Source organism: Callithrix jacchus, chromosome 15 (genome assembly GCF_049354715.1).
Source record: "Callithrix jacchus isolate 240 chromosome 15, calJac240_pri, whole genome shotgun sequence".
Lineage (NCBI taxonomy): Eukaryota > Metazoa > Chordata > Mammalia > Primates > Cebidae > Callithrix > Callithrix jacchus.
Window position 1 is genome coordinate 71,225,305 of NC_133516.1, and position 24,300 is coordinate 71,249,604.

General features: G+C 50.3%; 1 long non-coding RNA gene across 1 annotated transcript; it reads right to left on the reverse strand.

The window, feature by feature from the left end:
- Positions 1–8,760: 8,760 nt before the first annotated feature.
- LOC144579440 (uncharacterized) lies at positions 8,761–22,895 on the reverse strand. The gene is made up of 2 exons (XR_013526974.1): positions 22,771–22,895; positions 8,761–10,351 (listed from the first exon to the last, which is right to left on the reverse strand). It is a non-coding gene; the product is annotated as an uncharacterized LOC144579440 (long non-coding RNA).
- Positions 22,896–24,300: the final 1,405 nt, after the last annotated feature.

The following is a 24,300-nucleotide window of genomic DNA, read 5'->3' on the forward strand; positions in this document are numbered from 1 at the left end:
GCCAGGACTCTGAAGGTCCTTGTTGGTCTGGGTGCTTCTGGGTGCCTGGAGTCATGCATGACAAGGGTGGTCTTCAGCAGCCACTGCTACTCATTCACCCTCTGCCTGTTGCAGCATCTGGAACCTTACATTGCTGCAGGCGTGCTGCAGAAGTTAGGTGCAGCAGCTTTAAAACATGACCCCAAATTCTTTGATGCTCCTTCCATCAGGAGGCAAAGGTGCAGTGAACCAGAGGATTTACCCTGTGGTCACTCCTCATTCTGGCCACCAAGGCTGTTTGGGAACGACAGTTCAGGGCAACCTGACCCCTCCTTCCCCTGGAATCTACAGCCTGTGGTTGCTTGACCAATGGAATACAGCAGAAGAACCACCATGCCAGCTTCTGGACGCTGGCTCTCAAAACCCAGAGAGGCCCCGAGGAAGGCCAAGCAACCCATGAGGAGGCTGAGTGCAATGAAACCAAGACCCTCATGCCACCCTCATCCCCCACCCAGCTCCCCCTGACAGCCAACCCACACTTGCCATGAGGGCACCATCTTAGAAATGGACCCTCCAGGCCCCAGCCCAGCTGTCCCAGCTGACACCACACAGAGCAGGGATGAGCCTTCCCCTCTAAGCCCTGCCTGAACTGTGGATTCACAAGGAAAATCAAGCTCCTAAGCACGGGGGTTGTTTGTCACAGCAATAGATAACTGCAACATCCGTAGCCCTGGGCTTGAGTCCTGGCTCCTTTTGCCCCTGACTCTGGCATCTTGGGCCCTTTGCCTCCCCACAGCCTCACTCTACTCACTGAAGAAGGAAGGGTTTGGTCTGCTCACAGCGTGGAATGCTGTGTTGTTTGTGCAGCGGTGGGGGTGTGAAGTGGCATCCCCCCAACCCCCGGCCTTGAAAAGCAGATAGGCATCATGGAGGGAAGCACAAGACGCCCTGACCCTGTGACCCCAGCCTCCGGCCACCCTGCCTGAGGTCCCTCCCCGTCAGCCCCCAGCTCTGGATTTCCACCCTGAATCCTTCCCTAACTCAGGCTGGATGGGCTTTGGCTCTGAGGTCAACTCTGCACACATGCTCTGGAAGACAAGGTCAGCTGACTTGTGAGGGCAAACCACTGGAGACGGCCTAGGAGCCCATCATGGGCAGAAGGGCTTCATGCATCACAGCTTACGTATAGACTGCAGATGAATGGAGTCACGCTCTACGCAGCCAGTGCAGCAGCCTTGATAACCTCAAGTTATCAAGGCTGAGTGAAAACTGTAAGCTGCAGGGTGACTCATCCAGCGTAGTCCCATTAAGTTTCAGAGCAAACCAAACCACTGTTTATGGATACAGATGTATGTGTGAAAACAAATTTGGGAAGGTGAACTCCAGATTTAAGGAGTTAATTCCTTCTGGAGGGAGACAAATACAGAAATGCAATCAGAGAGGGCCGCCTGAGGGCTCTGACTATTTCCTGAAAATGATTCGTGAAGGAGGAGGAGCAGGACCAGAAACCTGCGAGAACTGGAGCTGGAGCTAACTGTGGTGGACTCAGGAGGCTGAGGCAAGAAGTTTGCTTGAGGCCAGCTGGGGACTAGCCTGGGCAACATAGTGAGACTCCATGTCTAAATATTAAAAACAAATTAGCCAGGCATGATGGCAGGCACTTGTCATCCCACTTGGGAGACTGAGGCAGAAGGATCGCTTGAGTCCAGGAGCTCCAACCTGGAGGAAATTAAAATTGTACCACTGCACTCCATCCCAGGCAACAGAGTGAGACCCTGTCTCTAAAAAAAAAAAATTAAAAAATAATAATTAATTAAAATAAAGAACTGGAGCCAAGTGAGAAATCCGTAGGTGTTTGTTACATTATTTTCTGTACTTTTCTATATGTCTGAACTATTTCATAAGTAAAAAGAACAGATTTCCCAAATGAAGAATTGAAGTCAATGATGAGCGGGGCCTCTTCCAGTTTTCTGAGTCACACAAAAGCCTCTGGCAGTTCTAGAGGGAGCATCTGCATCTCCCACTCTTCCAGCGCAAGCTGGCTCCACAGTACGCTCCCAGTCCTAAAACAGAATGACTAACGAGGGATTCCCACCGTGGCAAGTGTGTGTGCGTGTGCACTTGTGCACTCTCCCGGGAAGTCTCCCACCTGCCTCCAGGCTGGCCCAAAGCCTCTCTGCCTTCTGCACACCCTCCCAGAGGTCATATGGGAAGCCACCCATGTGAGAAAGTCAGTGCAGGGACTGAGAAGGCGGGGCCCTGAAGGTGCCCCTGGCTTCCTGGCCTAATTGCCTGTGACCTTGGGTTTTGCATTCCTCACTTGCAAAGTGCATGTGAGGGTAGAGCATAAATCTAAGGTTTCTTCTGGACCCTCACATCCTCCTCATTTCCTATGCCCTAGATAGCCTTTCCCCCAGTGAGATAGCAGCAAAAATAACAGCTGCAGCTGCGGTTTACTCAGCACCGAGAGGTGATTATCTCATTTAGCCCCCACCACGCACCCCTGATGGATGAGGAGGCTGAGGATCAGAGAGGCCCCGAGGCTAGTCCCAGGAAACACAGTGGAGATGCCGTGTTGTTGGGGCTTTGAGGAGTGCAGGGAGGAGGGCTGCCATCACATGGCCCCTGTCCACCCCAGCCTCCGGCCACCCTGCCTGAGGTCCCTCCCACTCAGCCCCCAGCTCTGGATTTCTACCCTGAATCCTTCCCTAGCTCAGGCTGGATGGGCTTTGGCTGGATGAGAGTTCTGGGAGCCAGGCCCAGGGAAGCTGGGGCAGCAGACAGAGGCCCCAAGGTGCCACGCACACCAGGGCTGCCCAGGGCCTCCAGCCTTGGAGGCAGGGGCAGTGGATAGAAGAGGACATGGGACAGAGACCTCTGCTTCAGAAATTGGATCCACCATTGCCATGGTGGCCTCTCAGGGAGGCATCTCCACACCCACAAGTCACCTGCCATTGCCTGACTCTCACAACACCCTCGACAGGCAGGGCCACTGGTGAAATCCACTTCCTAGAGGAGGAAACCGAGGCTCAGTGTGGCCCGTCTTGGGTTACCACTTTCCAGCCCCTTGATGAGTTGTCGAAAGTGAGCACCTGTGTCCATGGCCCTGCAAAGCCCCTCTCTCTTTCTTCTCCAGAGGTCCCTGTGATCCTGACTTTTAACACCATAGGTGAGTTTTGCCTAGTTTAAACTCCATGGAAATGGGGTGGTCCAGTTTGTATGTTTCCTTCCCCAGTTTCTTTTGCTCATCACTCTTGGAGATCTCTCACTGCACATGACTGTCATTGCTCTTATTCCTAGCTACATAATACTCCATGCATGGGTGTGCCCCAAGTTCCCCTCGCACCTACTGACAGGGGTCTGGGCTGTTCTCAGGTTTTGAAGCCAGCTGGCTTTCTGCAGCTCCTGCTGTCCCCTGCCTGAGCCCTGGAGCCTAGCAGCAGCCTGGGTCTGGGGCAGGTGCTGCAATGCTCCTCATTTTAGAGAAGGAATCAGAAGGCAAGTAGAGACAGGAGCCATCTGCCGAGACAGGAGCCATCTTCCAAGGCTGGAGCTGGCATCTCCCCAGTAATACTTGCCCGTAAGCCCCAGCCTATCCCAGGTCACCAGACCACCACCGCCTCCCCTACCCCAGCCCAGGGCTGCTCACATCTGCCTCTTTGATAGTCGCCTTTGCCTTCACATGGGCCTGTGTGCTGCCTGCCTGCCCTTCCCCAGCAGGCTCCATGATCGAGTCTATGCCTGGGGCCAAGCAAGTGCTCAAGAAATTTGTCACCCGCCTGTCCTCCTGCTCCACCCCAGTGCCCTCTTACCTCAGCATCCAGGACCCGGGGCTGGTCAGGAGACCTGACGTGTTAGAGTGCTACAAACTCAGGTGGGGCCTTGGGCAAGTCACTTCACCTCTCTGTGCCTCAGTTTCCTCCCCTTTATGGTGATGTTGTTGAGAGGATGATGTGAATTAATCCCTGAAAGGCGGCTGGCTGAGTGCCTGGCCTGCAGTGAGTGTCCACAGTCATGGAAGCTATGATGCCTACCCCTGCTTGCTGTTGTTATAACCCAGATGAAGAAGGCACCAATTCCCAGGCCTGGTCAACCTCAGCCCAGTGCCCTCCCTGCCCCATTAATTGTATGTGTGCATGTGTGTGTGTGTGCATGTGCATATGTGTAGAGCATCCTTTGAGCTTAACAAAATATTGACTTCCTGATAAAATCCTTTCCCCAAGGCTACTGTCCCTCTCCTTACTGGACTGACCCTTTGAGGATCTCAGAGCCAAAGTGATGGCTCCACAGTTCCCCCACTGCCTTGGGTCCTACTCGTAGTTTTCAAGACAATTAATTAAAATTTTTAAATGGTGATTGCTATGGTCTGAATGCCAAATCCATGTGTTGCAATCCTTATCCCCATGGTGATGGTGTTGGGAGGTAGAGACTGTGGGAGGTGAGGAGGTCATGAGGGTGGGGCCCTCATGAACGGGATTAGTGCCCTTAAACAAGAGGCCACAGAGAGCTCCCCTGCCCTTCCCACCATGTGAGGACACAGCGAGAAGGCACCATCTATGAATGAGAGAGCAGCTGCTCCCCAGGCATCAAGTCTGCTGGTACCTTGGCCTTAAACTTTCTAGCACCAGAACTGTGAGAAATACATTTCTGTTGGTTATAAAACCACCCAGGCTATGGTATGTTGTTACAGCAGCAAGAATGAACTAAGACAGTGGTAGACACCTGCAGTAAAAAAAGCCAAAAGTCCCAAGAGGAAGACTGGAAAATCAGGCTTTCTTTCTCATCCTTGTGCATTTTCAGTTCCCTCTCATGTGGCTCCAATATTTCCAGTTCCTTCTGTATCTTTCCAGAAATACTCTATCACACATAGGATGACTCCTGCATTTATTTCCACATGAATGGTATTCTCTACATAAGTTCTTCACCTTGCTATTATTTTTTACAGCAGGAAAAAATATCAAATTGAGCAAAGCAGCCCCAAACCACTGCTACTTTAAAAATTTTTAGTTTGCAATAGTGTAAGACCCACATGAAGTTGCAAAAATAGTACCAAGTTCCCATGCACCTTTCACCCACTTCTCCCAGCTCCCCTAGTGCTAACATCTTACATAATCATGCTACATTGTCAAACTGGGAAATTGACATGGTACAGTATCACTGAGTCAGACCTTATTTGGATGTTACCAGCCTTTACATGTAAGAGTTATTTCATTTGTTTTTGTTTTCTGGTGCATAATTCTCTGGAATTTTCCCACATGGATAGATTCTGTAGCCATCAGGCTATAGAACTATTCCAATCAGCAGAAAGAAATGCCCTCATGTTACCACTAGAATCACACCTTCCCCCAACCCTATCCCTTAGCAACCACTGATCTGTTCCCTATTGCTATAATTATGTCACTGTGACAATGTTACATAAATGGAACCATATAGTATGTAATCTTTTAAGATTGGCATTTTTAGTTCGGCATAGTGCCCTGGAGATCAACTCAAGCTGCTGTGCTTATCAAGAGTCCATCTCTTTTTCATTACTGTGCAGTCTTCCATTTCATGGGTGTCCCACAGTTTGTTTATTCACTCACCTGCTGGAGGGCATTTGGGCTCTGTCCAGCTTTTGGCCGTCACAAATAAAGCTGTTATAAATGTTCATATGCAAGTTTTTGCATAAACCTGTCTTCATTTTTCAGGGATAAATACCCAGAAGTATAATTGCTAAGTTACATGGTAAGTGTGTGTTTAATTTGATAACAAACTGCCAAAACGTTTTCCAGAGAGGCCATGTCCAGGAGCAAGTAGGAGGGCCCCAGTCACCCGTGTCCTTGCTAGCACTCCTCATTGTTCCTATTTTTTATATTAGCCATTTTGACAGGTGGTAGTGGTATCTCACTGTAGCTTTAATTTGCATCTCCCTGATGCCTGTGATGCTGAACTTCTTTTCTTATGCTTTGGATTCGCCATCCATATATCCTCTTCAGTGAAGTAGCTGTATGTGTCTCTTGCTGGTTTTCTAACTGGAGTGTTTGTTTTCTTTTTCCTTTTTGAGATGCGTGTCGCTCTGTTGCCCAGGCTGTAGTGCAGTGGCGTGATCTTGGCTCACTGCAACCTCTGCCTCAGCCTCCCAAGTAGCTGGGACTGCAGGCGCACACCACTAAGCCTGACTAATTTTTGTATTTTTAGTAGAGACAGGGTTTCATCATATTGGTCAGGCTGGTCTTGAACTCCTGACCTCAGGCAATCCACCAGGCTCAGCCTCCCAAAGTGCTGGGATTGCAGGCGTAAGCCACCGCGCCCAGCACTTCATACTACTGAGTTTCTTACTATTGAGGTTACAGTGTTTTTATGTATTCTAGATACAAGTCCTTCATCAGAGATGGGATTATTTACAAACCTGCAAATACTTTCTCCCAGACTGTGGCTTGTCTTTCCATCCATCTTTACAGAGTGAACATTTTTATTTTCTTGAGACAGTGTCTTGCTCTGTCATCAGGCTGGAGTGCATTGGTATGACCACAGCTCACTGCAGCCTAGACCTCCTGGACTCAAGTGATTCTCCTGCCTCAGCCTCCCAAGTAGCTGGACTACAGGTGCACGCCATCACTCTTGAATTGAAACTTTTTTTTATAGAGACAGGGTCTTCCTGTGTTGGCCAGGCTAGTCTCAAACTCCTGGTCTCAAGTGATGCTCTTGCCTCAGCCTCCCAAAGTACTCAGAATGCAGGTATAAACACTGTGCCTGGCTGAGTGAACATTTTTAATTTTGATGAAGTCCAATGTATCAGTTTGTTCTTTAATGTCTAGACAGCTTGCCTTTTACTTTAATATAGCTTAAAGATGGTTCCATACCAGCATGTAAAGAACTTCCTTATTTCCATTGTACAGATGAAGCATAATTTATTTACTCAGTTCCCTGTTGGGGAACTAACTGTCCAAACTTGTGCTACCCTAAACACTGCTGCAATGAATAACTTTGAGCAGACATTCTTTCCCACACTGCGGGCTCCACATGCCCACGTGCTAGTCAAAGTGTCAAGCATTGGACATAGGAATCGTGTCTTTCCCTTGCTCTCCCACTACAATATCTAGGCAACACTCTTCCCTTTACCTTTTACCAGCACCAGCACCTTTACCTTTATCCAGCATATAATAACAAGATGTTATCAGGTGGTTTTGGTCTTTACCGATTTAAAAAGTGAAGAATAGTTTCTCCCTGCGGTATTAGTTTGGCTGTTTTGAAGAGGTTTTTGTTTCCTTCCTTCCTTTTCTTTCTTTCTATTTCTAATTTTTGAATAAGTTATTGAAGGATAATTCTTCTTTTTCGGAGAAATCAGTGAAACAGTGAGTATAACTGTTAATTTTTCTTACTCAGATGAATGCATATTTCAATGTAGAAGAAGAATTGTTTGGTGAAGCTGAAAGTAATTTATGCCTTAAAAAACTGTTTCTTTCTGTCTTTCTGTTTTTCTTTCTGTCTCTCTCTCTCTCTCTCTTTTTTTTTTTTTTCTTTTTTGGTCTCACTCTGACCCCCAGGCTAGAGTGCAGTGGTGCAATCTCAACTCACTGCAACCTCCACCTTCTGAGTTCAAGTGATTCTCCTTCCTCAGCCTTCCAAGTAGCTGAGATTACAGGTGCCTGCCACCATGCCCAACTAATTTTTGCATTTTAGTAGTGACAGAGATTTGCCATGTTGGCCAGGCTGGTCTCAAACTCCTGACCTCAGGTGATCCGCCTACCTTGGCCTCCCAAAATGCCAGCCTTACAGGCGTCAGCCACCATGCCCAGTGCTTTCTGTGTTTTCTTCCTGGCAATGTTCAGTTCCTGGCCCGTGTGTTCCTTCCTACTAGGCCCTGGCACTGTCAGTTGGCAGGAGCCCATACTTCTCTGTCTGAAGGGAGTGGGCCATGGGAATGCCAGGCCTGCCTCCTGTGCCAGTCCTCACCCACTGATGGGGCTGAGATCTGGATTGATGCCTTGTCCCTAACTTGCTGCCAGGAGTCTCTTCTTCTGTGTGGGCTCAATGTCCCCATCTGTGAAGTGGGGATAAAAATAGCACCTACTCATAGGACTGTTGAGAGGACATTTATTTATTAGAGACAGGGTATCATTCTGCTGCCCAGGCCAAAGTGCAGTGGTGAGATCACAGCTCACTGAAGCCTTGACCTCCTGGGCTCAGATGATCTTCCCACCTCAGCCTCCTGAGTAACTGGGACCACAGGTGCATGCCACCATGCCTGGCTAACTTTTTAATTTTTTTGTAGAAATGGGGTCTCATTATGTTGCACAAGCTGGTCTCAAACTCCTGGCCTCAAGTGATCCTCCTGCATTGGCCTCCCAGAGGGTTGGGATGATTACAGGTGTGAGTCACCCCGCCCAGCCAAAAGGATGCTTGAGTAAACACGCATGGCAGCACTTAAAACAATTCCTGGCACACAGTGGGTGCTATGCAAGCATCGGCCCTTCTATTGTGAGCATCATCTGTAAGTAGCGTGGCTCTAAGTATCAGTTTTCCCACAAAGTGATCATCCAGCCCCCACTGCACTCTCCCACCTCTGAGGCAGGTGTGTTGCAACCCAGAGGTCTCCTGGCAGCCACGAGACGGTGGCATACTGCCACAGAAGCCCCTGTGAGCACGGCTTCCTCCTGCTGGCTGCAAGCTGCTGCCTTCCATTTGCCCCATCCCTTAGGGAGGCCCCAGTGATGCAGAACAGGCAAGCCCCGAAATTGGAGCTCAGCCGGAGATGGTTCTTGGCTTCACCCAGGAAATAATTCAAGGATGAGCCAGCAGTGTTAGACAGCAACTTTTACTGAAGTGGCAGTGCGTAGCAGCAGGGGTACTGCTCTCTGCAGGGCAGGGCTACCCCATAGGTAGTGTGCCCAGAGTAGCAGCTCAGAGAAAGTTCTGCAGTCATATTTATACCCACTTTTAATTATATGCAGATTATGCAGACATTTCTAAAAAAAGAGTGATAACTTCCAGGTCATCAGGTTGTTGTCATGGAAAGGGGTGGTAACTTCTGGGTGTTGCCATGGCAATGGTGAACTGACACAACACTGGTAGGCATGTTTTATGGAGAGGTGCTTTCACCTGTTACCCACTTCAGTCTGGACTGGAGTTCAAGTCCCGGCCTCTGGAGTCAGCTCCACCTCCCACCTCACCTCTGGCCATTCCCTACCTGCGTGCCCAGTTCTTTGTCAGGGACAGGGCCTCTCTACAGGTTGACCAAGGACAGGTTGGAGACAGGTATATTTCACATTGCACAGTCAAAACCACAGAGAGAGGCTGCTTGAATGGGCAGCTCAGGGCCCTGGGAAGTCCCCTGTGGGGGAAGATTTTGGCCTGGGTGACATTTCAGCAAGAGGGTTGGGGGCTTCCCTCCTGCCCTGCTCTCTTTTCCCCAGGGCCTTTTGGACCCTTACTCTCCTGGGATGGGGATGGAGCCCTGGAGAGGACCCACTGGGAAAGCAGGTCTGTGTCGCCACCAAGAGCATGGACTCGAGCATCTTTATTTGAACTCTGGCTATTGGCTGTGACCTTGGGAGAGCCACTTAACCTCTGATCCCCGGTTTCTACATCTGTAAAATGAGGCTGATAGCAGTGTCTGCTTCTTAGAGTGGTTAGGAGAGTTAAATGTGGTGATGCTTGTGAAATGCTTGGCCTGGCACTTGGCATGTGGTGATCGCTCACTGGGGATAGCAGGGGGAGTAGAGTAGTAGTTGCTGTTGAGCAGAAGGTCTCAGGACATTGCTTCTGCCATGCCCTCTACCTGCAGCACCTTCCTCACTCCCCCCACTTGTCAAATCCCACTCATTCTCCAGGTCTTAGCCCATGCAACACCCACCATATGCCAGGCTTGGGAACATGAGGGGAGCAGGTCACCCCCGACCCCTTGGGAGCACCTTCTCAAGCAGCTCCTTGCAGCTGAGTGGGGCCAGCCTGAGCTGGAATCAGAGGACCTGGGTTCTCATTCCAGATCAGCCGCCAACTGCCCAAGTGCCTCAGGAGCTGCTCTCAATGATTCCACCAGCCTGGGCCCCACACTGTAGACAACCATGACATGGGGGGGAGCTTCCAGCAGAGGGACGTGGGGCAGGAGCAAGACGTAAACCTGTGTGTCCATCACTTAGCTCTGGGGATCACTGGTTACCACAGCACAGCCTGGCCTGCCCAGACTCACAAGGAGAGAAGACAGAGACAGATGCAGCGAGGAGGCGGTCAGCTCACCCCTGCCCACAGAAAGGAGGATGGAGGCAGTGGGACAGTGAAGAAGTGGTTGGATCCTCAACGTATCTTGAAGGGAGGGCTTCAGGGCTTCCAGGCAGATGGAATGTGGATTGTGAGAGATAGCAAGGAGCCAAGCATGACTGAGAGGTCTGTGCTGAAAAAAGCAGGAGAAACAGAGGCTCCGTCAGCGACAGCAAGGCAGGTGCAAGGAGGGGCAGGCTGGGCGGGAGGACACTCTGCATTCCTTCAGTCCCATTTGACTGGACCTCAGGGGAGGCACAGGAGGCAGAGGGCTCTGTTTCAAAACCAGGAGCTTGTCCATGGTGGCCTGGGACCCTCTCCCACCTCTAAATCCTGGGCTTTGGAGGAGTTGAATTTGGTGCCAGCCAGGGAATATGGTACCAAGGCACAGGCTGCTATTCTGCTGAATAAGTAACTGAAGAGCAATTAGAGGGACTCCAGCCCTGCACCTCCTACCACAACAGGCTGGTGCCCGGCACTGATGGCATAGCCTCGCCTGGCCTGGCAAGGTTGGCCCTACTATGCACTGCCTGAGGCAGCCTCAGGACACACAGACTCTGACAGTGAAAAGGTGCCATCCCAGAGCTCCACAGCGCTTCATAGCATCAGGGACTGCTCACAAGCCTCAAGCAGCCACCCGAGGGGGCCTTGGCAGCCATATTTCCAAGAAGCAAACACTGAAGTAACCCAGAAGGACAGTGGTTTGACCAAGACCACTCAGCGAGCCAGGGGCTCAGCAGGGAGCAGCTTCAGGCTCTGGCCTCATCGCCCTCACTTGGTGTCTTCTCCAGATGTGGGTTTTTGGCCCAACTCTGCCACTAATTTGCCAGGTGACCGTGGACAGGTCTCCAACCTTCTCAGTTTCCTTTTCTGTACTAAAGGTGCTAGACAAGCTGGTCTCCATCGTGCATCTCTCCTTTGGTTTCAGTTAGAGAAAACTAACTCCAGTGGATTTCAGCTGTAAAGAAAGGAATTTGCTGAGCCTTGCAACTGAAAAAAAAAAAAAAAATCCGGGACTAGTTTGGATTTCAGGTATAGCTTGGTCCAGGCTATTAATAACTGTCACCAGGCGTTTTCCCTCTCCCTTTCTCCCCTCTCCCCTCCCTCAGCTCTGCTTTCCTGGGTAAAGGCTTCACACTTGAATTATCTCATTGAGGCAGTAAACCCAGGCCCCTCAGTCCAGGCTGACATCCTACCTTAGTGCAGCTCTTGGAGAAAGCAACAGCCTATTTTCTGAAAGCTCAGCCAGGGCCTCTGCTAGCTCATATGGCATTTGGGTGCAAACTAGAAAAAAGTGGGCAGATACATCCCTGCACCAGGCAAGGCACTTAAGGAGCAGAATGCACCCTTGGTTCCAACCCCCATTCATCTCCTCCACGGATACCCTGACCCAGTGTGTAATGGGAACAGCAGCTCTGGCCCAGCAATGCTGTGGGAAGGCTCACATGAGCCAGGATGGATCCCATGCCCACCTCCAAACCAATAGCTGTGACTCAGAGGACGGGACTGTCCAGATATGGGACTTAGGGCCTCCTAGAAGCTAGGGGTGAAGTGAGCCACCATGGCCTGAGAGGGGCCAGGAACAAGGGGGAGAGTGGGAAAAGCTGTAGCCAAACAGGGTGACCAGGTGCTGGGCAGGCAGAGCCACGGTGTTCCCAAGTCATTGAGTAGATAAGGCTGGTGCCGTGCTGCACAGAGATGAGTCCATAGGCTCCTGGGGCCAGCCCCAAGGAGGAGCAGGACCTGTCAGTGAATGTTTGTTGATGAAGCCATGAGAGTTGGGGCTTGTAGGAGCTGCCTAAGACCTGGGCAGGCTGTCTTCCCGTCCTTGAACCCCAACAGCCTCTAGTGCTATACCTTGTTCCCCAATCCTCACCCCTTCTCTTCCCATTTTTTCTTTTCTTTTCCTTTCTTCTTTTCTTTTTTTCTTTTTCTTTCACTCTTTCTCTCTCCTTCCTTCCTTTCTCTCTCTCTTTTTTTTTGAGACAGGTTCTCTCTCTGTCACCCAGGCTGGAGTGCAGTGGCATAATCATGGCTTGACCTCCTGGGCTCTAGTGATCCTCCCGCCTCAGCCTCCCAAGTAGCTGTGACTACAGGCATGTACCACCACACTCAGCTAATTTTTCTATTTTTTGTAGAGATGGGGCCTCACTATGTTGTTCAGGCTGGTCTCAAACTCCTGGACTCAAGCAATCTGCACACAGGCTCCCAAAGTGCTGTGATTATAGGCGTGAGCCACTGCACCCAGCCTCCCTTTCCATTTCTGATCCTGGCTTCCTATATAACTGTTTTTGACTCTCTAATCTGGCCCCAGCCCCCTCACCCAGCTCCCACTGTCCCTCATTTCACCATAACCTGCAGGCAGCCTTCCCTCCTGCACCAGCCTCAATGTCTAGGTGGCTGAGCCAGAGAAAGGCAGATGCCGGCGGTAGTGGGGTGGGGGAGGCCTAGGCTCTGAGAGCTGTGCTGGGGTGGGGACCCCCTGAATTGGTCCCCCAGGGGTGGGAGAGGGCAGTTCCAGGCTGCCCAGAGGTGAGCTCACTGTGTGGGAGGGAGTAAGCCTCATCGCCTCCATGCCCCACCTCAGAAGTGTAAGTGTAAGTTGTGGGGTTGGGTGCTGCAAAAGGAATTTTGGAGCAGAAGTGTGAGCTGGATCAGTCTGTTGTATATCACCTGGGGCGTATGTTAAAATGCAGGTTCCTGGGCCCCCGCTCCAGACATGCTGACTCATGTGGGCTGGTGGCAGTGGTGGAGGTGTGCAAATCTGCATTTTAACAGCACCTCAGGGCATTCCCACGGGAGCCACTCAGGAGGAACTGGGATTTTTTTTCCCAATTGTGAGGCTCTGGGACAACTTGTCTATGCCCAGAAGCCAGCATCAGGCAGAGTTGCCCAAGAGCTGTTCCTCCAGCCTCCAGTGGCTGGGTTCCGGGGAGCAGATGTGGGTGTGGCACTGCAGGAAGCAGGCCCTGAGGGACAAGAGACAGGAATACAAAGGAGGAACCCAGGGTGGAGCAGCTAATGGAGGCAGTCGCAGGCTCCTTCTCTCTGAGACCCTCAGTGAGTCACCCAAGGGCATATAGCTGGGTTCCCATAACCCAGCACTAGCAGCTGGGAAGGGGTTGGGGATGGTGGTATGTGCCAGCTACATAGAAAATTAGATGCAGTCCTGCCTTCCTGGGACTTGGAGTAAAGCAAGCAAATGTTACTGGTTTTTAAACTGAGCAATGCAGAGAGCTACAGGTGCAAATGGAGAGGGGAAGCTCAAGAGTGAGTAGTAGGGAGGAGGAGGGTGCCCTAGGTCCAGCACCGCATGGGTGGGTGGAGGTGCGGAGAGGGGTCCCAGCTGTGAGAGGGAGTGGCAGTGGGAGGGGGTGTCAGAGGTGAAGCTGATTCCTGCCCTTCCAGCCATTCCTGAACCCCGTGGGGGAGCCTGTGAGCTCTCTGTGGGGAACTCAGACCTTCTGCCTTTGGACCCAGGAGAAGGCCCAGACATATGCTTGAAGAGGTCTGCAGAGAAAGCTGAGGAGAGTTGAATATGCCAAACTCAGCTATTCATGTGGATTGAGGCGCAGTGTCACAGGCTAGCCACACAGGAGAGAGGGTTATATTTAGATAGTGGCAGTCTGGAGGGACCTTGCCAACAGAGCACTTCAGACATCATCTGATGCTGCTTCTCACTTAACAGAGAGGGGCCCAGAGAGGGCAGAAGACTACCTGAGGCCACAGAGCTGCAGCTAACAAACTCTGAATTGGAACCTAGGCCTCCAATTCTGAACCAGCACCTTTGCAATGGGTGGCAAGTGCATAGTGTGGGCAGGCCTTCCTAACCCACAGAGATCCCACACTCCCCATCACTGCCTCACACCCAGCCTCAGATCCTTTATAGCATGCATCCAGGCAGCTTCCACCAGGCACTCAAGGTTGGTTCCAGAGAGGAAAACTATGTGCCATCCCTGCTCAACACTCAGAAGGACTGCTCCCAAATGTGTTCTCAGTGAGCAGAGCCTGCTAAAATTCTGAATTTTAAGGGGTCCTTCTCTGCCCACTATCACTGCAGCCCTGACTCCTCCACCCACCCCACACCTGGTGCCAAAGGCTTCTGCATCTTCAGGGAGAAATGTTTGTCCTCTCTAACTCCTTGAAACTGGATGTAAACTTAGGTGGGGTTGTACATTGGGGTGGAGGGTAGAAGAAATCTAGGGTTTTAGTTTTTAAATCATATTTTCAAAATAGCCTTGACTGTGAAAGGAACAGAGTCACTCATTTGCTTTATAGTATGTGCCACGAGTCAAGCACTTTTCCTGTGCCATGCCTGGTGCTATGGGTTAGAGTGCTTCTCTGGGGCCAGCCTGCTGGGTTCAAATTCTGACTCAGCCTGGAGCAAGTGACATCACCTGAAAACCCTCCAGAAGTGTTGGCTGTAATTATCATCTCATTCCTTTGAAACAGCCCAATCCAAGAACTACTGTGTCAGAGAAGATGTTTTTCGGCTACAAGTAACAGAGCATCTACAAGTAGTTTAAACAGCAACGATGTTTGCCATTTCACATCATGAGAAGTTCAGAGGAACCACTCAGAGTCAGTTCTGTGTCTCAGGGAAGTTCTCAAGGACTCCATTTTTATCTTTCTGCTCTGCTATCTCCTTAGCCAGCTGACAGACATACGGGGGGACCAACAGGCACCCCTGCAGCCAGGTGATCCACATGGGATTCCTTGGCACCCCTGGCTAGTTGGTAGAGGTGTCAAGCGCATTTGTGAGGTTAATCTTAGGTGTCAACTTGACTGGATTAAGGAACACCTAGAAAACTGGTAAAGAATTATTGTTGGGAGTGTCTGTGAATTTGTTTCAGGAAAAGATTGGCATTTGAATCAGCAGCTGAGTCAAGAAGATTGCCCTCACCCAATGTGAATGGGCACCATCCAATCAGCTGTAGACTTAGATAGAAAAAGAAGGCAGAGCGAAGGTGGGCAAATTTCCTGTCTCTTCTGGAGCTGGGATACCCTTCTCACACCGTTGGACGTTAGAACTGCAGGTTCTCAGTCCTTCAGCCTCTGACTAAGAGTTGCACCATCAGTTCCCTTTGTTCTCAGACCTTTGGCTGATTTTTTCCCAACCTGTGGCTCTGAGTGAGCCACACTACTGGCTTCCCTGGTCTCCAGCTTGTAGACAGCCTATCATGGGACTCCTCAGACTCCATAATTGCATGAGCAAATTCCCCTAATCAGTCCACTTGCAGATTCTTGGTTATAAACGATTCTTGTTTCCAGCCACTGAGTTTTGGGGTAGTGTGTTACTTTGTATTCTTATAGCGTAGCTGACTAGTACATCCTCCCCAGAGTGACTGATGTTCAGAGATGATTGCCATCCCATTAGCCATCTGTCTGGCTCCTCTTTACTCGGACCCCTGATATAGCTTGGATGTCACCTCCAAATCTCATGTTGAAATGTAATCCCCAATGCTGGAGGTGTGGCCTGGTGGGAGGTGTTTAAATCATTGAGGTGGATCCCTCATGACTGGCCTAGGCCATCCCCTTGGTGATGAGTGAGCTCTCACTCTGAGGTCACATGGGACCTGGGCATTTCAAAGTGTATGGTGCCACCCTCCCCCACTTGCTCCTGCTTTCACCATGTGACATACCTGCTCCCCCTTCACCTTCAGCCATAATTGAAGGCTTCCTGAGGCCTCCCCAGAAGCTGATGCTGGAGCTGTGTTTCCTGCACAGCTTTCAGAACCATGAGCCAGTTAAACCTCTTTTCTTTATAAACTACCTAGCCTCAGGTATTCCTTTATACTAATGCAAGAACAGCCTAATACAACTCCTTTCCTATTGTGAGTCTGTCCTCTTGCTGGTGGAGTCTTGGGGGAAGGCAGGGCCCACCTCCCACTTCAAAACCCAAAAGCGCAAGATTCTCCCTCTTCCTCCTTCCTGACATCCAAATCATGGGCCCCGACCCAGAAACTGAATGTGCCGTGACAGATGCAAAGGCGCAGAGGTGGAGGAGCAGTTATGCACAGAGGCGGCAGCAGCCGAGGCAGCCCAGCAACAGCAAAGGCCCTGTTCTCACAGGTGCTCCCAGCTCGTGGGAGTGGCCCCTCGGCACATGCTCCCTTGGCCTCCCCCAACCTGGCTCCTACCTGTTTTTCTGAGTCTGGTTCTCCAGACTTCCTGAAGATTCCGTGAGCTACCTGATAGCCCTTCAGTAAATTCCTTCGTGTCTTAAGAAGGCCAAGCTCTGCTCTAATGCCTGCAGCCATGAGCCCTGACTGACATGCAGGAAGCAATGACCTAAACTTTCTATGCCTCGGGTCCTCAAGGGAGACCCGGATGGTAACAGCACTTACTTCATAGGATGGCAGTGAGGTCATCCATGCAGCACAGGGCCTGGCACACAGCAAGCACTCAATAAACAGTAGCTGTCAGCACTACACATCCTTCAGCTTCCAGGGAGGTCAAGGGAAACACAAAACTAAGATTCTTGAAGGCAGATATGTCTTTCTCTCCTTTAAAGTCACCCCAGAAACCCAAAGGGTAGCCACTGCTGGTAAAGGGGTAATGGGAGTGACGGCAATGATCATGAGGATGGTGAAGATAGCAAACGCTTCCAACACTTGCATTGTTGCTTTTTGTTTTGTTTTGTTTTACTGCCAGGAACTGTTCTAAGTACTCCACAAACTTTATCTCATTTAAACTCTCATAAGGGCCAGCTCAGTGGCTCACGCCTGTAATCCCAGCACTTTGGGAGGCTGAGGCAGGTGGATCACGAGGTCAAGAGATCAAGACCATCCTGGTCAACATGGTGAAACCCCGTCTCTACTAAAAATACAAATATTAGCTGGGCATGGTGGCACGTGCCTGTAATCCCAGCTCCTCAGGAGGCTGAGGCAGGAGAATTGCCTGAACCCAGGAGGCGGAGGTTGCAGTGAGCTGAGATGGGGCCATTGCACTCCAGCCTGGGTAACAAGAGCAAAACTCCATCTCAAAAAAAGAACTCTCATAAGCATACCATGAGGAAGGAAGTGTTATTTCACATCACGAGAAGTTCAGAGGAGCCACTTGAAGTCAGTTCTGCATCTCAAGAAAGTTCAAGAAGATTGCCCTCAGCCAATGTGAATGGGTGCCATCCAGTCAGCTGAGGACCTAGGTAGAACAAGAAGGTGGAGAAAGATGGGTACATTTCCTGTCTTTTCTGAAGCTAGGATACCTTTCTCACACCCTTGGACATTAGTACTGCATTAGAACTCTTTTTTTTTTTGAGAAGGAGTCTCGCTCTGTCGCCCCGGCTAGAGTGCAGTGATGCCATCTTAGCTCACTGCAACCTCCGTCTCCCAGGCTCAAGCGATTCTCCTGCCTCAGCCTCCTGAGTAGCTGGGACTATAGGTGCATGCCACTACACCTGGCTAATTTTTTTGTATTTTTCAGAGTTTTACTATGTTGGCCAGGATGATCTTGATCTCTTGACCTCGTGATCCACCTTCCTCAGCCTCCCAAAGTGTTGGAGTTATAGGTGTGAGCCACCACACCTGGCCTAGAACCCATTTTACAGATAAGAACACTAAGGCACAAAGAGAAGAACCGGTTTGCCCAAGGTCATATGAGTTGTGGGCAGCGGCACTGGGGTTTGATCCCAGTGCTCTGGCTCCAGAGTCAATGGCATCAGGATGAAGCTGTGGAGAGCACAGCAGGTGCTCCATAGTGGTTTCTCTTATGCAAGATCCCTCAATTACCCAGTCCCTTGGACTGGTCTGTCCCCAGAAACAGCAAGCTTGGGATCCCTGGCTGAGTCACTGGCTTCAGGAATCTGGGGCATTTGGGACCTCAGTCCTTGGTGTGGATGCGTGGTTCTGGCCAGGACCACCTTTGCACCCCTGGGATGGTGCAGGAGTGGGAGGCCTCCTCTGCCCTACCTCACACTAGGGGCAGGAATACAGCCTCTCCACCCCCAGCCTCCAAGTTTTGGCGTGGTATGTTACTTCGCATTTTCATGGCATGGCTGAATTGGTACATCCTCTCTAGATAGACCAATGTTCAGAAATGACAGCCACGGAACCAAGGGAGGCACCCACTGGCTCCTTATCCCCCGCCTGGTTGTGCTGACAGCTGACATCTAGACTCTGGGCTTGGTGCCCAGGCAGAGCAGCAGCCAGATGTGACCACTGGGGCCAAGAAGGCTGAGGTCACTTGCCCAGCACCTCGTGGCTACTCATTGGTGGAGCCCGGATTTGAACCCACATCTGCCAACCTGAAGGCCCCTGTGGTATAGCCAAAAGGAGCATGTGGCATCTGTTAGGCTCACATATGGCTGACAGTGGCTGTTTTGTGCACCATTTTTAATTTTAAAAACCATCTTAAGAAACCAATCTCTGACATTTATGGAGTGTCAGTTACAGAGAGCCAGACCCTTACACATGTGACATCATTGAATTCCTCAGCTGCCCTTGAGGGCTGTGCCACACTCAGCCCTGTTTACAAAGGGGAAACCGAGGCCCTGGAGGCAAGGGGCCTGGTGCACATTTGTGTTCCTTGCCGGCTTAACACTCTTCACCCCTTTCTCTAGGAGGGGCACCTCAGTTTCCCTTTGGGAAACCTCCCACCATCATTGCTGCAGTCAGATTGACTGCCAATCAAGGTGACCTACCCTACTCTTCTCTGACCAAGGGGTAGGCACATGACCTGGGCTTGGCCAATCAGACGCTCTCTCCTGGGCCAGGGCCCACTCAAATCACATGACATAAACAGGCCACATGACAAAAAGGCTGCTTCACTTTGAAGACTCTCCTGGTCCTTGTTGCCTAGGCCCACTCATCTGAATCCCATAAATTTTGAGACATTGACTCCAAGAATTATCTCTCATCCTTCCTATAAGGCCCATATATCTGCCTGAAGTTAGCTGAGCCTATTTTCTGTCATTTACTTGCAAGCCAGGGCCCTACCCAAATTTGAAGGAGTGCCCCAGGTTCACACGGGTAACACAGGAGTCACACCCAGGAGGTCTGATACCAGAATCCAGAGTCTAGGCTGCTGCTGGGGGTAAGACCGCCCAGGTAAAAGAGGGAATGAACATGGCCTGGGGCCCAGGGATATTGTCCACCGTGGCTGTGAATTTGCATTGGTCCCCACAATAAAGCTACATTGTTTTTATGAAATAGTTATGTCCTAAGCTACTCAGAAGTGGTTTTCATTGTCCGCAATCTTCCTGGCTCCACAGATCCCACAGAACAGCTCCTGGCACCCAAGAAGCATCTCCCTTACCCACACAGCCCCACATTTCCCTGCGGCTCTGGAGGCACTGGGAGAGCTTGGGCCCCTGAGACTCTTTCGGGGGATCCAGCATGGTAGTGCGTCTTAGAACCCTGGGGGTCAGCCAGCCAGGCTATTTCCACCTCCACATTCGTGTCATAGCTGCTTCCCTCCAGTACTAACATTTTCTTACTGTTGTGTGTTAAGTTGACACACATTCTTTACTGAAATCACTTAAAAATCTAGAAGACTTCATCATAGCTGGAAAGGGCACTGGTGTACTGTGCATAATTAGAATACATCGATGCACAGAAAACAATATGTGTTACAGTCCAGCTCGGCACCATGGCCTGTGCAGGGCTCACCAGTGGCTAGAGCCTTGCTGGGGAGTTGGCAGGGCTTAGAGAGACATCCCAGATGCGGGCACCGCCCTGAGCCTCCACCCTGGATGGGACCAGAATTAAAGGTTTAAAAGGAAGCAGCAGGGGTATATGTCATCAGGACCACCTGAGGCTGTGTCACAAAACAAAACAACAACAACAAAAAACAGCAGGAGAGAAGCCAGCAGTTTCTCCGTTAGTGAGCTGATGTTATGTCAGGCCATGGCGTGTGCCATGAACTTCACATTTCAGGAAACACTGGTCTTCACAGTGCAGGTAAAATCAGATAGGAAACCAGTCTTGTCCCAGGCTGCACAGCACATGGAGGAAGACAGCCTGGAACTAGGCTGTCCAGCCCATGTGCCAGCTCTTCCGACAGCACCTTGCTTTGTCTCTTTAAAGCATTTCAGGGCCGGGCGCGGTGGCTCACGCCTGTAATCCCAGCACTTTGGGAGGCCGAGGCGGGTGGATCACGAGGTCAAGAGATCGAGACCATCCTGGTCAACATGGTGAAACCCTGTCTCTACTAAAAATACAAAAAATTAGCTGGGCATGGTGGCACATGCCTGTAATCCCAGCTACTTGGGAGGCTGAGGTAGGAGAATTGCCTAAACCCAGGAGGTGGAGGTTGCGGTGAACTGAGATCACGCCATTGCAGTCCAGCCTGGGTAACAAGAGCGAAACTCCATCTCAAAAAAAAAAAGCACTTCAGATGCTCCCAGGCAACTCCTGATGATCTGGGACCACATTAATCTCCATAGCCACGCCCCTTCCATCTGTTGAGTTTGGGGCCTCCTCAATCCCCCACCCCCACTGCACCCACAGTGCCAGTTGGTGTGGGCTCTGCAAATGCAAACTCATTTAAATGTCAGCTGGAGCAACAGAGCTCAGCAAAGCAAGCAGGCAACAGAAATAGACGTGACAATCACTGGTATCCTAGACTGTCAGCAGGCCTTCCAGATCCTCTTAACCCTTCCTGGAACAGGTAGCCCTTGGAGACACAAGATAACCAGGGACCCCAACCAGGGGACACTCACGCACATGCATAACTTTGCATGTAATTTTGGAGGGGTCATGGGACCCATCCCAACTCAACATCTTGTGGGTTTTTTTCTGTCTCAATGAACCAGGGTTCCCAGAAAGACTTTGTTTGCAAAAAGTGATCTTATCCCAAGATTTTGGAAATGACTGGCCTCATTGATTTTTCAGGCAGCTTCCAGTTGATTAGCTGCGAAAAAATGCTCAAATCCACTCCAGAAGCAGCACTTCAGGGCACATCTGTTGCAACCAGAAACTACTTCCAACTCTCGACTTATCTGCTTGGAAGGGTGAACCTCGGGGTTTATCTTAAATGTGGAGGACTCCTGCAGCATCAGTAAAAGTCTTTGACACTTTGAAGAGGATCCAAGGTTAAATTTCAGCAGGAAGGAGACACCTCATCTCCGTTCCTCGCCTCCACGGCCATGGCTCCTCCCCTTTGCCTTGCCCAATTCAGGCACCATCTGATGGAATACAAAAGCAGCCATGCCCTGTGGATTAACTCTGAGGTCCCAGCCACGGTCCTGAGTGGCTTTAATGTGTGTGCCTGGCCTTTGTCATCTCAGTGTCCCCATCTTCACAAAAGGAGAGAGTAGAAGCTCGGGACAGGGACCAGCCCCAGCTTATGTTCCCCTTCTTGTTCTAGGACTCTGCATGCATAAGTTCTTGGCATTTGAAATCTCTCTTCTCTGATTGCTTTGTTTCTTAGCAAGGATTGAGGTAAAATATCTCCCCCAGAGAAAGTGGTAAGGACAGAAGCTGAACAATAGAGTTAAGAGGCCTCTGGCACAGGAAGGATGGGAGACTGATGAGAGGGAAGAAATTGTTGGAAAGTGGCCAGCAGGATAGGAGGGAGGTACTGATGTTATCTGGCTGTGGCACCAGCAGCTTGAGACCTGGAGGGACAGGTGTCTATGTGGGTGTCATGAGGTTGGGGAGGGGCAATTTCCACCTGCAACTGGGGGCTGCCTGAAACCCGATCAGAAGACTCATGGCATGCTGCTAATGGCCCCGGGGAGCTGGCAGGAAGCAGCTGGGCTGAGCGGTGGCTGCTGGGTCCCTCTGCACTGTATTTGCTGTAGAATGTGCCCTCTGGCCAGGAACACTGGGCTTTCATGTGCCACCAAGCGCAGAATCCAAGGAAGAGAGATGGCCGTACTTGGTTGCCCCTGTTTCCTTATCTGTGCTGAGAATGATCATCCACGACAGTCCTACTTCCCAGTGTTGCTGGGAGTCAGAGCAGTGCAGTGGATGGAGTAAGTCTGTCCAGCATCAGAGAGTGGCCCATGTGTCTTCTTCTTGGGGCAGCGTTCAGATCCAGTAGACGACCTCCTGGAGCCCACAGCTCAGAGGCTGAAACTCGAATGCCATTGGCATTTGTAAATGAGGCACACAGCTGGCTGGTGTATATTAAGCCCCAGGACCATTCTTCACATCATTGAGGGAAGAATAGTATAGTGGCCATGAGCATAGACTCTGAAGCCGGACTGGTCCTGGCTGGACTGGGTCCAAGTCTTTGCTCTGCCACTTACCAATTGCAAATCTCTGAATCTCGGTTTCCTCGTCTATAAAGGGATTAAGAAATGATCAAATACATCTTGGCAAATAGCATATCCATACCTCCTGTTTGCTTATCCTGCAGCCATGACAGACATTGCTAATCAATCAAGATATTCTTTCTCACTGGGCCTCAGAATCCTGTATGTCCAGAGCTTCAGGCAGCCACTCCTAATAGATAGGATTTGGCATGTGAGATGAATCCTTTTTGTCATCTCCTTACAATATTTGTGGAGCACAGTTTCTGGCACATAGCAGATCCTGCATAAATGTCAGTTACCATTCAGCCTCTGCTCATTGCAGGAATCCTTATCCCCAACCTCTACTTACTCACCTCTAATGTCAGGAAGCTCACTGTTTCTTCAGACTGGCCATTCCATTGCTGGACAGTTCTGATGATTAGGAACTTCTCAAATGTACCTTCCTGACCTTGCCTTTTTCCTCAGTCTATAATTCTGTGGCAAAGAGCCCCCTTCCTTCCTACATAAGCTGTCACTTACAGATTTAGGTGGTTTATTTTTAGGTGATAATTGGAACCTCCTGAGGAGTAAACCCTTCCTCTCAGCTTGCATATAGTTGATCCCAGACTAGCTAAGCAGCTTCAGCATCTGATGGACATGTTTGGGGGAGTGTGTGTGTGTGTGTGTGTGTGTGTGTGAATGTATGGATGAGAAGGAGGGATTGAGAAAGAGAAAAAAGAGAGAGGAGACAGAATGAGAGGATGTATTTTAAAGCCTCGTAACACAGCAGCCAATGTCACTCCTTATGTAAGCCTAATAGCTTCCCCAGGGATTGAAGTTGTATTCAGGGCCCCATCTTAGCTGATTAAGGCTGATTATTCCAAGGGGAGGGGGCAGTGAAAAGGGACAAGAAGTTACATAACTCTCCATTTATTTAGATTTAATCCGTGTTTCTAAATTTAGGAGCTGGAAGAATTCAAAGGTGCACCCCGGTCATTAGAGGTAGCACTGGCCACACAGGGGAACATGGGTGTGGTGAGCGTTGGAAACCAATACCACCCAGGGTCATGGTGGGGGCTTTCCCCAAGGCACAGTGTGGGGACTTCATTTCACAATCCCAGGAGGACTTGTAAAGGGACTCAGTGTTGCTCAACATTTTACACCCTGGAGCAGGTGCCTCTGTGACTGGGAGGGGGCAGTGTTACAGAGCGGGGTGGACAGCGTGCTGATGTGGGAGAGGAAACCAGAACTGAATGTCCTGTGAAGGGAGACAGCTCTAGGAAAAACTGGACAGTCACGGTCACCTCTAGGATATGGCATGTGTTCACACATATGTCCTGGTGTGGCCGTTTCCAGATGGATTTCCTTTCTGCGTGGACTCATAGCTTTGCTGTTCTAAACGTTTTGTGCAGGGGTGTGGAAAATCATGAAAGTCATTCAGGTTCTGCCTTGCACAAGGGCCCTGCATTTAAGTGGGCCTCTCTCATATCCAAAATAGTATAGGTTCACATACATACAGAGAGAATTTTTTTCTTTGCAGATGGCTGCAAAGGATGCTCTAACAAGCTAATTATTACAACATTTTTTTGGTAGGTAGAAGTCAAGTATCTTGAGCAAAGGGAGCCTTTTTCTGATTTGCGCAGACACCACATGGGCCAGCAGCAACCTGCCTCTAACTTCCACGGATGCTGACGGTATCCAACTCCAAGTTCACATCAGTAGTGATCCTGTTCAGAGAGAAGCTGCTGAAAGCTGAGGATAAAGAACAGCTGCAGAGCTGTGACTCATCATTCACAGTCTCAGAAACATTGCAGAGGCCATTGTAAAGAGGTGACAGCACTCTGTAAGACTGCATGAGGTAAGGCACATATAAAAGCACTTTATTAACTGTAAGGAATCCACAC